We start from the raw sequence: 14620 nt of genomic DNA, 5'->3' as shown, positions 1-14620 counted from the left end.
TAGAAATAGTTTAAACACAAAGTAATCAAGCAAATGTGGCCAAGAAGTCCTATAAATAGAAGAATCAAAAAAAAAATTGTGAAAAGCCAGCTTGGAAATGGAGAAGTGGAAAGCATGGGGGAGAGAAAAAAAATCAAAGAGCAGAATTTCTGGATTTTTGGGGGGAAGGAGAAGGTGGGGGAAACCAGGGAATTAAACTCAGGGGCACTCAACCACTGAACCACATCCCCATCCCCAGCACTATTTTGTATTTTATTTAGAGATAGGGTGTGAGGATGGCCTTAGGCTTGAGCCTAAGCAACTCCATTTTAAAAACACACCAGACACATGACAGAGGCCTCAAACAAGTTACTTCCCCTCACCCTTTTAAAGAGAGTGAAGCTCCTGGCAGGCTGTCCTTGCCTGATAAGAGGGAAAGGCGAGAAGATCAGGGGTGGAGACCACCAGACCAAAAGTTTCAGACCTCAGGGTAAATAATGTCATGGAGAGATTCAGTGGTAGCTGATAAGAGTTGAAAGAGGGGTTTAAAAAGCCCCCAAATTTAGTATAAATAATAGAACAAATGAACAGGGATTCAGCCAACGGAAACAAGGATGCACTTGAGCTAGAGAGCCTGATGAGGACCTGGACTGACATCCTGTCATTTGTCATCATTTCCTGATCCTCTGCATAATCCTCACTGCTCTCAAACTCTACCACCTCATCTGGACCTTGATGAAAGTGGCAACTTTTTTCCCCACATCCTCGCCAGCACTTGTTGTTGTTTGACTTCATATTGGCTGCCAATCTTACTGGAGTTAGATGGTATCTTAGGGTGGTTTTGATTTGCATTTCTCTGACTGCTAGAGATGGTGAGCACTTTTTCATGTACTTGTTGATTGATTGTATGTCCTCCTCTGAGAAGTGTCTGTTCAGGTCCTTGGCCCATTTGTTGATGGATTATTTGTTATCTTATTGTCTAATTTTTTGAGTTTTTTGTATACTCTGGATATTAGGGCTCTATCTGAAGTGTGAGGAGTAAAAATTTTTTCCCATGATGGAGGCTCCCTGTTTACCTCTCTTATTGTTTCTCTTGCTGAGAAAAAACTTTTCAGTTTAAAAAAGTCCCATTTGTTGATTCTTGTTATTAACTCTTGTGCTATGGGTGTCCTATTAAGGAATTTGCAAATTGGTGCGGCCAATTTGGAAAGCAGTATGGAGATTCCTGGGAAAGCTGGGAATGGAACCACCATTTGACCCAGCTATTGCCCTTCTCGGACTATTCCCTGAAGACCTTAAAAGAGCATACTACAGGGATACTGCCACATCGATGTTCATAGCAGCACAATTCACAATAGCTAGACTGTGGAACCAACCCAGATGCCCTTCAATAGATGAATGGATTAAAAAAATGTGGCATTTATACACTATGGAGTATTACGCAGCACTAAAAAATGACAAAATCATGGAATTTGCAGGGAAATGGATGGCACTAGAGCAGATTATGCTTAGTGAAGCTAGCCAATCCCTAAAAAACAAATACCAAATGTCTTCTTTGATATAATGAGAGCAACTATGAACAGAGTAGGGAGGAAGAGCAGGAAGAAAAGATTAACATTAAACAGAGATATGAGATGGGAGGGAAAGGGAGAGAAAAGGGAAATTGCATGAAAATGAAGGGAGACCCTCATTGCTATACAAAATTACATATAAGAGGTTGTGAGGGGAATGGGAAAATAAACAAGGAGAGAAATGAATTACAGTAGATGGGGTAGAGAGAGAAGATGGGAGGGGAGGGGGATAGTAGGGGATAGGAAAGGTAGCAGAATACAACAGTTACTAATGTGGCATTATGTAAAAATGTGGATGTGTAACTGATGTGATTCTGCAATCTGTATTTGGGGTAAAAATTGGGAGTTCATAACCCACTTCAATCTAATGTATGAAATATGACATGTCAAGAGCTTTGTAATGTTGTGAACAACCAATAAAAAAATAAAAAATTAAAAAAAAAAAGAAAGTAGCAACTTCTCCCAATGACCCTCTCCTCAACCAGTCATCCACTCAACGAAAGGAAAAGACTGCCTTGGTTCAGGACCTGATCACCACGGTCTGAGTGAGTGTGCATCTGCTGGACATAAAGCCTAAGGATTAAGACTTTTGAACTTAGCAAACAGAGGGAATATCTGCCATTAGCCTGTCATGATCAAGTGTGTTTGCAGTGCTTAGAATTAATCTAGAATTGTTTGCTGTGAATCGATTATGTCTATTGCAGTGCCTAGCATTAGAGGATTGTCATTTTCTTGATTAAGAACCCATAGAGTAAATTTGTATTGAATAATTTGAGTGAATAAAGCATTGGAAGGAGCAGAAGCATGAGAATATTCTTTATTTCTCCCCTAGTCTGCATATATTGCAATTTTGTCCCCTGGAGACACAAGGTCTCACTGAGTTGCTTGGCACCTTGATTTTGCTGAGGCTGGCTTTGAACTCATGATCCTCCTACCTCAGCCTCCCAGCCTCTGGGATTACAGGTATGCAACACTGACCCTGACAGAATTCCTGAAATTTTGAAGAGAAAAAATCTAATGTTACTTGATTCAGAGTAGATGTGATAGTATAAATAAGTAGAAAAAAATGTTTTTAGAAGTTATATGTCAAAAAATTACAAGGTTTAGAACTGAGAAATCATTGTATTATTCTTGGTAAAATATTTCTTTTTAAATTGTGCAAAGGAGGTCTCAAGCTGTGTGTGTGTGTGTGTGTGTGTGTGTGTGTGTGTGTTGCAATTACTTTTAATCACTGTTATTAGGATATACAAAATAATTGGTAATATATAACTCTTTCTTTCTCTCCAACTCTTCTAAGAAAAACAAACAAAGAAACAAAAAACTGATGTGCTAGATGGCAGGAGAGTCCAGGCTCCACTATTGATTACAGAAAAGTTCAACTGTCAACTGTTCATAAACAAGAACATCTTGGTGAAATCCCTCCAAATGAAGAATAAACCTGAGTCATCCTTGTGGTCTCCTGAATGAATTAGAACTTCATGGAAAAGGAACAGTAGTTCACTTCACCTTTTGAATATAAACTCTGAGGCTTATGTTTAAAAGGGACTTGTTTTTCTTTTTCTCTTCTTCTCTCTCCCCCTCCTTAACCTGGGGGTGAGGAACAAGATTACCATGAGTTATCTGTGCTCCACAGGAAGGAGATGTCTGCTAGAGGATCTAGGAAGTGACAATCTCCCACATTAACACACCATGGGGTGCCCCAGGACCCCCTACCAGAGCACATCTGGAATTTAGCCTTTGAATAGCTCCTTTAAATATCCCCCTGTTCCTCTGATGGGGAGAATCACAGCCTCTGGGGCCTTGAATCTCCTGTGTTTCTCCTTTGCACACTTTCTTTTATTCTCAAAACCGTGTCCTCATTATTAAATTGGCATTAATTGGCATGGGGAACAAGGACCAAGCTTTTGGTTACAGAAAGAGCAAGAGAAGTGCTTTAATGTTGTCAGTGTGCCCTTCCCTTTTCTGAACTCAGCATGATGCCACTTATAGGATCCCCAGGACTCAGGGTTTTCATTGAGGGAAAAAGGTACCAGTGATGGACTAGTGATACCGTTGCTGGTTACCAATGACAAGTTCTGCTTTCCCTGATGTTGAAGTTTGAACAGCAGAGAAGCACCGTAGAAAGCAAGTTTTATTTAAATAATAACAGACTCCTTTTGGGAGGGAAAAAGGGGGCCAAGACTTGTATCCAAAGAAGTGGAAGTATTCTGCCCCTTTTATAAATTTTAGATTCTCTTTGTACTCCTGCCCGCTTCCCCCTTATTTCCCTCCATCTAGTGTAAGTGACAAGTCTGGGAGGATGCGCCAAAAAGTGGGAAACAAAAACAATTACTGGGGCAGGTTACCCTGCCAACACATTAGAGCAGGAGCAGGGGAAACACTTTGGTTGAAAGTGAGGCAGGGCAGCATTTGATTTTCTTTCCAATCAGCTCTCACCTTCCCAATTGGACCCAATTATTTATTATCTATATTGACTGTCTTTTTGTCTCCCCCTCCCTCCCCACTTCACTAGTATTCTGAGGTGCTTTGCAGCAAGTCCACTTCCATCTCACCTCAAAGGGAGCACAGGGGAATATGGCATGGCTAGACCACTTGGGGATAAGTAGAAACAAAGCAAGGAGCCTAGACCTCAGATAACCACCCACAATTTTTGTTGGTCCTGTGTACTTGTGAGCCAGATACCTAATCAGAGGTGCCATCTAACTATCCACTGAGCTAGCTGTTTCTCTGAAGTGGAGGGACATTCTAGATGACTTATGTGCTTAGACAGCTAGCCTCAGTGTCACACTCCAGTTTCCTCTGAGTAGGCACCAACCACTACAGCAAATTTTGACCAAGAATAGGAACAAGTTGCACCACACCTAGAAGTTTAAACAGTACTCAGTCCATCCTAAAGCGTATCCCAAAACTTTCCACAAGCATGGAAATTAACTTCAGCTCCCCATTTCTACTGAGCAAAATCACTGGTATAGGTAAAGCCTAGATGAACATTAAGAAGATACAGGCATTTGTCTTCCATGTTTATAAAAATTATGTATTTATAAACACAAAAATAAAAAAAACACAGATTCATTTTGTCTATTGTTTTGGGACAAAGTTATTTTCAAAATATTGAAATGTTGGAGTTGAACTTCACTCAGTGTGAAATAGCCCATATTGTGGCTACTTAATCTATCCAACTGTTTTGACTTTATAATTTGTATGTGGCGGAATAATTATTCAAAATAACTTACACCAATGAAAATGGATGGTAGTCAATTATTTTTATTTGCTTAAATTCTGACTCCTACTCCATCTGAAAAAAATTCCATTATGCCCCTTATCTCACCTGTTTCTCAGTCTTCATGTTTCAAAAAAAGGGAGGAATAATAAAGGGATAAGGCTCAAAGAATAGAGCAAATCTTTCTCTTTACATATTAGTTGGTAATAAAATTCTAAAACTTCAATGGGTTTCTAAAATCTTTATAAAAAAATACTCAAAGAAAACATCAAAAAATGTGTCCAAGGGCTGTGTTAGAGACATTGTACTTATTGCATACTTATAACCACCTGAAGATACTTATTTTTGTTTTAGATATCTATTTTCCAGAAAGAAGCAACTGTTCAAGCAGTTAGTAAAATTAGATATAGTAGTTGGGCATGAAATTATATGGAAAAGATCAGAAACAAGTTGGTGCTGCTGTGAATGTTATGCAGGAGAGGCTTAAGCAATACAACATATACAGTCATCCCATGGTTACTCAGGGAACATTGGGTCCATGAACCAACTAGAAAACAAATTCTCAGATACTCAAATTCTTTATATAAAATGGTGAGAGCAGTATTTTTATGAAACCTATACATATCCTCCTATGTATATTCAATCAATTCTAAATTACCTGTAATACCTAACACAATGTAAATAGTAATTATACTATATGGTTTAGTGAATAATGACAAGAAAAGCAAAATCTGTACACATTGAATACTGATATATACATATTTTTTTGCCCCAAATATTATTGTCCCACAGTTTGTTCAATTCATAGTGTTTAAATCTGCTAATGTAGAACTTCTTGATAGAGTAGTGTTGATTTTTTTTTCTCTATAGAATAAGGGAACTCTATAAAGAATGTACAAAGAGGGAAGAAGAAATGATTGGCTTAGCAGAATAAAAATGTGGTGACTATTTAATCCCTTTAATGGTGAGGAAGCAAAAGAATGGAAAGCAAGTTACAAAATAAAATAGTGATACCTCGGGTTATGGGTGAGTTCTCCTTGCTCACATGTTGAAGTCTGAATATCAGAGAAGCATGCGGAGGCAAGTATATAAAGCAGGGTTTATTTAAAAAGGAATAACATAGTGAAAGACCTAAGCAAACTCATTTTACTTGAGACCTCATTTTGCTCTGAAACTTAATCCCTGACCTACTTGCAGTCCTAAAGTCAGGAAATACCACAGAAAATTCTGAACAAACAGTTCTCGGAAAAGTCACAGATGGTGATTGCCTAAGATAGGCCAAGATATTGAAATATTTGAAATTTCAGATGGCCCCCACCTAGGTGCAGTGTGACCAACATCTAAACCAGAAGCCCTGCAGCTTGGCACGTATCCACCTTCTGACAGCCTCACAGTTGAAACCAATCATTTTAAAGTGTGTCAACCCCTGGAACTAACCAATAATCCTTTCCAGATTCTTTCCCGCCATTTGATATGCTAATCATGTTTTAGAGTTGTTTTGTGATTTTTTCCCGGGGTGTGTGATGGATTGCTAAGAGATGCTGTGATGTATGTGAAGTCCCTGCCTTCCCCAAAGAGTGTATAAAACTGCTGCAAACCCTGGGCTCAGGGCCTCTCAGCGTCACCAGTTGCTATGTGCGCAGAGGACCAAGTTAGCTCGCAATAAACGCCTCTTTGCTGCTTACATTGATTTTAGTCTCTGGTGGTCTTTTGGGGGTCCCAAACTCAAGATTATCTTAGACTTCTCCCAGGAGAAGGGGGCCATAGAGGGTATCCTTGTATCCCAAGAAGTGAGGTGTTGTGCTTTTTTGTGTCTCTTCTTTGCTCTCTTCTCCTTATCTTTATTCTTCCAGCATACCTGACTAGGCCTGGGAAGGGGGAAAGGCAGGATGGAGCAGCCCAAGACACATTAATTAACAACTTTATAACTCCCTGTAGGGAGGGGCAATTCCTCAGACAAGTTACCTTAGCAACAGGTTGAAGCAGAGGCAGGTTATCTTGATAGGGTGGAGGGAGAGCTCTGAAGGCATTTCAGTCCTTTAGGAGGCAGTCTCCAACTTCCTGGACTCATTCAATTTGGCCTCCTTGACCTGACTTGACTCCATTTACCTGTCTATACTGACTGCCTGTTTAATGCTGGCTTCAATAGCACATTGGAGTAACAGATATACAGCATTAAGAAAGAGAAATGTCCATCACTGATACCTTGACAAGTCCTGCTTCCCTGAATGCTGGAGTGTAACACCAGAGAAGCAAGCGAGGCAAGTGTAGAGAGTCAGAAGCTTTATTAAAGGACAGTAGAACAGACTTCTCCCAGGAGGAAGAAGGAGACCCAAAAGACTTAATCTGTGGGATTAGGAAGCCCCATCCTTTTTATACATCTGAAGTTTTCTTTGTTCTTTTACGTTCTTCCCCCATGTTCATTTCCCCTCATCCCATACATGTGACTGGGAGATGCTGGTGGAAAAGCCAAAAGGTAGGTAACAGGTGGGTTTAAGGAGCTTAGGAGTAGTGGTCCAGGCAAGAAAGGGGGCCCTGGGTGAATTAATTAGCAGTTCCATGTCTGCTCAGCAGTTGCTTCATTAAAAATTCTTTAGGAAGGGCCTGGATTTGGGGGACATTAACATTTCAATCTCTCATAACAGAGTCTTCAAACTTTTTTTTCCCCAAAAACCAGTTTGGTTTGTTTTTCTCAACCTGGCTCGATTTAGCAATCTATACTGACTAACTATTTTTAATTCTGGCTTCATCATGAATATGTTGTCTTAAAATAGAGACATGGGCTGCTGGGGGTAGGGGATGGTCTCCACTATTTTTTTCACTATCCAACTATGTTTTAGTGTGAATGTTATAAATCATTAAAGGCATAGAAAGTATTAGTAAAAGAACAAATTAATCCTTATTAGTTGACATGAGATAGAAATATTCAAACAGGGATGTGGCCCAGTTACAATATCCACCTGCCTCTTTGGGCTGCTGCAAGTTTGATGTGACGATAGATGAAGGAAACTTCCTCATGATTTCTTTATATTGTAGCTGTGATTCATACTGACAATCAGAAAAATATTAATGGCACTTACAAACCACCAAGAATTCTTCTTAAGTAAAATAGTTTGGCTTTATTTTGACAGAAATTGTCATCACTAAAATTACTGAATGATATTTCCCATTATTAATTCTTTAGTCTGAGTGGCCAATAACTGTATCCATCTGGCATCTGGTAATCACAGCAGAGGGGGGTAGACAAGAAGATGAGGCTTGGGCAGAAAAAAGAGCCAGAGGGAAAGAAACCTACTCCTACTCCAGAGGATGAAGGGAGGCTAGTAAACGGTACATCATTGTGTTATTTTATTAACTTTTTTGGGGGGTGGGAAGGTACAATCTATATAGTAATTCCTTACTTTGGGTTCTTTTAATACATGAAAGATTGTTATTACATACAAGAAAAGATCTTGTAGATAATACTGCTTTGTTTTTGTTATGCAAGGCAATATTTTCCTAATTAATGGCATTTGAAAAAATTGTGTAACAAAGTAGCAGATTAAAATATTTAGTAAATAAGGCAGGTAGCAATGAAAATCTGTGATTTTCAAAACTCGAATAAAAGTTTTAGAATGAACAGATGCAGAGCGATTGTAAACACAATAATGATCCTCATAATAATGGCTTCCATATTAATAAGAATAACTGGAAAACCTCACAGCTAGCCTCTCATCATCATAAGCATAAGTAATTTCAAATAATTGTCATCTATTTACTCTTTCAGATTAATTATTCATTGTTACTTTTCTAATTAAAAGATAAAACATTTTTTTTTAAAACCTCAGTTTAGTTTTTTCTTTTGACTAGGTAAAAATAAAAGATATTGAGTAGAGTTAGAGGTTGAAATTGTGAGTTTATATATTACAATTTCCAGAACATCGAAGGAAAAAAAAGCATAAACCTATACATATATGGATATATGTCTATATGGATATTCAAGTGTAATAATGCTCAGATGGTTTGAATATTAAATCTTTAAGTTGATAAATGATAGATGATAGGTACACATAGATATCTTCACAAATAAAAATATTGATTTGGACAGGTATAGTTTAAATTATTCTTAAAAGAATAAGAATAAAGAATAATAAGAATAATAATCTAAACAGTTCTTAAATACAGTTTAAATTATTTTATTAAGATACTTTAAATTATTCTTGCATCTTTCCTGTATCAGAATTGTATATTAGTCATTTAGTGAATACATGTTCACAATACCCTTTGTTGAGAAAAATTTTAAAGGTAGAGACAAAAATGAAAACTTGGGTATTTATTTTACAAGTCATTACATTCTACAAGATATTATGAAATGAATAGTATTCTTATGAGAGACTTGACTATTAACAAGAGTGTTTTGCAATTAAAAAGGGATTCAATTAAACAGAAGAATGTAAAGGTAAAATTTCTAAGCTGACTCTAAGCTGCAAGAGTCTGAGTTAAAGTGTAAAAGACTGGGGATTGTAAGGTTTCTAAATTGAAAGGCTTGGGCTAAAAATAATAATAATAGGCCAGGTATTGTTAAAATTCCTCTGCTACCCCCAGAACCTGTAATCTCTGTAGCTGTTAGAACAATACCTGAACTGCCCAGTAAATATTTCCATTGATTCCCTGGTTGTTTATTAGCTAAGGGCTCCAAATAGCTCAGACATAAGCATCCAGGCCACAAAACCAATCAGTTTAAATGTGTACCCCACTCAGGGGTGACCAATCACCTCTGCCCAGACTGTTCCCGCCAATAGATGTACTAATCATGGCTCAGGGTTGTTGTTCAATTTTCCCGTGCCTCAAGATGATTTGTTCTGATGTATGCAAAGCCCCCCACCCTCTCCAAAAAGTGTACTTAAGCTCTGCTTGACCTCTGCTCTAGGCTCTGGGCTGCTCTCCCTTCCTGAGTGAGCCTTGAGCCCCAGCATGCTGGTTCAATAAAACTTCCCCTTGCAATTGCATGAAGCTGGTCTCTTGTGTGGTCTCTTCCTCCGACGCTCCGCCGGACCCTTACAAAGAAAAATAACAGTCAAATCTGTGTATGGTAGGACAATGAGATAACCTATGTACAATGTATTGTATTACATCTCTGAGCACCTATAGTTTTCACTGAACATATTTATACTCTTTATTAAGCCTACATGGAAATATTTATCAAATTAAGTTTGTAATAGAATTAAAAATGGCAACAGAATGAATTAAACTGGGAACAACAATTAAACGACATTACTGAAATTGTCCCTCGATTTCTTATTGAATAATAGTTTATTCACTTATATTTATTATGAGCAATAAGTCTTTTCAGTGTTGAGAAAACTGATTTCAGCAATGCCTTTGGTCAGCATTCTATAACCTCCTTTAGAAAAGATGAAGAAAGGTAATCTAAATGATTTTATTGGAAATTGAGCTGGAATTGGTAAAACCATTTTATCTATTTATGTATTGGAGATATAATGTTTAGAGAAACACTATCTTTACCTGATAATTCAAAGGCTCTTCCCAACATATATTTGGGTAAAACCAGAAAACGCGTGAAGAGGCTGAACTTCTTCGTAACAGCAATCATCTGGGTTCTGCCCAAATTTGCCTTTTTGTCTTTAAAGAATCTCCTTCCTCTGGTACAGATGCTTCCCCACAAGCCCAATTCAGATCCGTTCTTTGGTTTATTATTTCAGATCTTCATTGTTTTTGATCTAGTTTCAGATTTCTACTTTACTCCAACCCCAAGTTGATAATTACTGTTCTCTCTGCCCAAATATACAGATTTGAAAAAAATTTTATGCACAGAGTTTTGTATATGTATGCTTATAAGCTTCAATTACCTTTAAAACAGGTGATATGATAGTGGAAGAATAGGAAGAAAAAGTGAAAATAGTAAGAGAACAAGGAGAGTAGTTAGAAAGAAAATAGAAAAGGGGGAAAAAAGAAGAAATAAATGAATGAAAAAGAAACCAATAGAGAATGGGAATGTCCTGAAACCATAAATATTTATTGGATTAAAGGGAGTAAGGAATCAACTAAATTGGAAGAAAGATTTTATTATTTCCAGCTTTGAATAATAAATGAGACAAAAGCCGTTTGATGTCAATGAACAGACTACTGATAATAATAATTATCCCAGAGGAACACTGCGAGAATACACTCATAATATGGGCATGCATCACTTATAGAAGTGAATATGTTTTGAAAATGCTTGTTGAACAATTTTGCCATTATGAGAGCATTACAGAGTATACTTACACAAACTAATATGATTATGATGTCACTAGATGATATAGTCTCACAGAACCATGGTCATGTAGATGATGTGCCATTGGTACATTGCACATGACAGCTAGTTTTCCTGTTCTGAGATTGGTACTTCGGACACATAAGACGTTTTATTCTAAAAGTGTGCTTTAGAAATGGAAATGGAAACCAAAGCTAAAATAAATGAGAAATGATTGTAGGTCCTTTGGCTCAAATTACTCCATCAGTTAGATGATATATTGACATCTATCCAGTTGTTCTTCTTCAGAAATTTTTCAGAGTTTAGAACAGTTTATCTGCCTTTTTTTTTTTTTTTTTTTTTTTGGTACCAAGAATTGAACCCAGGGTGCTTAACCACTGAGCCACATCCCCAGCTTTTTTTATTTTGAGACATGGTCTCGCTGAGCTCCTTAGGGCCTTGCTAAGTTGCTGAGGCAGGCTTTGAACTCACAATACTCCTGCCTCAGCCTCTAGTCTCTGGGATTACAAGTGTGTGCCACTATGCCCCGCATGTCTGCTTTCATTTTCAACTGAGACTTTCACTATGTTGGGAAATAGAAAATGTGTAGTAAATCTTTGTTATATGAGCACACTATGGAGCCCCATCAGTATCACTAACTTAAATAGTGCAGTGTTGTTGGCTTGATGTAGCAGCAGTGTGTTTAAGAATGAAAACAAAGTTCTGGTTCTATTAAACGGTTGTACAGTTACTACAGAAGATTTTGAACCATAAATATACCATCTATCCTCTTTGCACAGTCAGTTTTAGAGTGTGTTTCTCCTTTGCAGTGTTTTATTTGTCCGGATCGCAGGCCCCACAGTAATCATTCTGTGTACTCATTCTACTGATAGGAAAACTCAGATCCCCATTAAGGCCTATATGGTGGTTTGTACCACTATGTACTAAGTAGGATTTACAATAGAGATTTTAAACCTAGATCTGAGTCAAAAATAGCACTGGATAAATGAATTAATGACCTGGGAAGAGTGAATTTTACTGTTCTCATTTATCAAAAGAATGAGGATAGGGGGAAACTGATTGCTCTTCTCCCTGCCATAGGCAATCACTAGTCTGATGTACATCACCATGCACTGGTTTTTGCCTGTTAAAGAAGTATGCATAAATGCAATTACATATACATAGCCTTTCATGTTTGGGTTCTTTCACCTAATATGGGGATCTTGGGTTTAGTCTGTGTTGTTGCATGTCTTAGTAGTTCATTTTAATTGCAGAATGATGTTCCACTGTGTGAATATATCACCATTTATTATTTATTTTTCTGTTTATAAACATGTAGGTCATTTCTAGTTTTGGCTACTGTTAGTAAAGCTACTGTAACATTTGGGAAACTCCCAAAATTGCTCTTATTAGTTGAAAGAAATGGGATTAAATCATATATAAAAATAATATAGACAGTCTAAAGAATTAAGAGTTAGTAACTTATTAAATTAGTGAATTACAAAATGACAGAATATTATATCTGGAAGTGGATTTGCTTGAAGTTTAAAGGTAAGTTTAAAAGGAATACTTGGCAATGGCTTAATAAAATTTTTTTTCCAAGTGGCACTAACAGGTTGAAAATATGAAAGATGCGAAATAAGTGTAACCTAATTATTCATTATAGCTGGACTCCAGAGGATTGCTACTCAGTGGCACTTTTCTTACTTTAGTTCATTTTAATTTGCATACATAAAGGGGTGAGAATTGCATTTTTAACACATACTCTCAAATCTAGTCTACAGATTCAAATTCCCTCAAAGGAAGCTCCTTTTGTAGTTTCTAGGTAATTTGTTGCTTTCTCAGGTATGTAGAACAAGTTATCTTTTTAATTGCTGAAATGAATACATTGACTACTCTCTCCCTGTGTTTAAAAATAGTTTGTTAAAATTAATGAAAGAGATGCAATAGAATATAAATATCCTACAACCTCAACTATAGCAAGATAATGAGTAATACAGGATTCTTGACACACACAGGTTCTCTGTTTTAAATTTGAGTTATTGTCTTTTTGGAATCCAATATTTCACAGCCAGAGCATAACAAGGGACAGCATCAAAGATGCACTATTGGGGAGCCAATTATGCAAGTCCAATATTCTACTCCTTTTTATTCTGTAAAAAATGCTTAGGTGAGGATCAGATAAGAGGACTAGAAGAAATGGGAGAAAGCCATATCGTGGTTGTACCCAGAGAGTAAAGAATAAAAGAGATAATGAATAAAATTTAATAGTTGTCTTCTGGTAGCCATACTATACATGAAAGCAAATATTTGAAACAGAAACACATAGAATATAAGATTATACATCAGGAGATATGAGATTCATTGGTAACTGTATCATAAAAACTGGGACATTTCTCTGAATGAAAAGGGATATTATTAATAGTAATTCTGTAGTGACAGAAACAGAAATCCATTTCTATGCTCATTGGGGATATTATTATACCTATTAAAAAGCAAATGAGACCATGCAGTGCTAAGATGGGAGCAGGGGTGAGAAGAAAAAAATGATTTTTTTTACAACTATTGATGACCATTTTTGCAAATATTATTTTTATTTATGTGTTTTCATGATTCTAATATGAAATATATATATTCTAATAGAAATATAATGTATTGTAACAGGAATACATATCTATATCTATATATATATATATATATTCTTATAGGAATATATATTATATATATTATATATGTATATTATATATTACATATGTATATATAGGAATATATATACATATATAATATATATGTGTATATATATTACATTTAAAATTTTTTTTGTAGTTTAGATGGATACAATACCTTTATTTTATTTATTTATCTTTATGTGGTGCTGAGATAAACCAGAGCCTCACACATGCTAGGCAAGCACTCTACTAGAGCTGCAACCCAAGCCCCTATATATTAATTTTTATCTAGGAGTTATAAAGAGATTTGCCATTTCTTCTGATTCAGGCTGGATATACAAACATGACCAAATCTACAGCTTTTACTCCAATGATGCATTGAAAGGAAAATAGTTTAAGTATTCAGTAAGCCCAGTTTTAGCACCTAAACTACTTTCATTTGGAAGATACACATTATAAAATGTACTAACACTCCCACAAGGAAAAAAAATCCCTATACTCCAATAATGAATCTGTTGAAAATAAGTTAGAAAAACTACTCCATTCACAATAACCTTCCCAAACTGCTTAGGAATAAATCTAAGCAAGGAAGTGAAGGATGTCTACAAGGAAAATTGTGGAAAACTAAAGATGGATATTAAAGAATTAAAAATAAAAAGAACTGTCATTTTCTTGTACATTGTCAAAATGGCCATATTACCAAAAGAACTATACTAGTTAAATTAAATCCCCATCAAATTCCATTGACATTCTTCACATTACCAGAAAAACAATTCTAAAATATCTTTGAAAGGAAAAGACTCAGAATAGCCAAAGCAATCTTGAACAAGAAGATCCATGCTGTAGGCATTATAATCTGGAACCTAAAATTATAGTACAGAACTATAGTGACCAAAACAGCATGGTTGGCACCAAAACAGACATGGAAACCAACGGAATAGAAGAC

This window comes from Ictidomys tridecemlineatus, chromosome 12 (genome assembly GCF_052094955.1).
Source record: "Ictidomys tridecemlineatus isolate mIctTri1 chromosome 12, mIctTri1.hap1, whole genome shotgun sequence".
Lineage (NCBI taxonomy): Eukaryota > Metazoa > Chordata > Mammalia > Rodentia > Sciuridae > Ictidomys > Ictidomys tridecemlineatus.
This window is presented reverse-complemented; position numbering follows the sequence as displayed.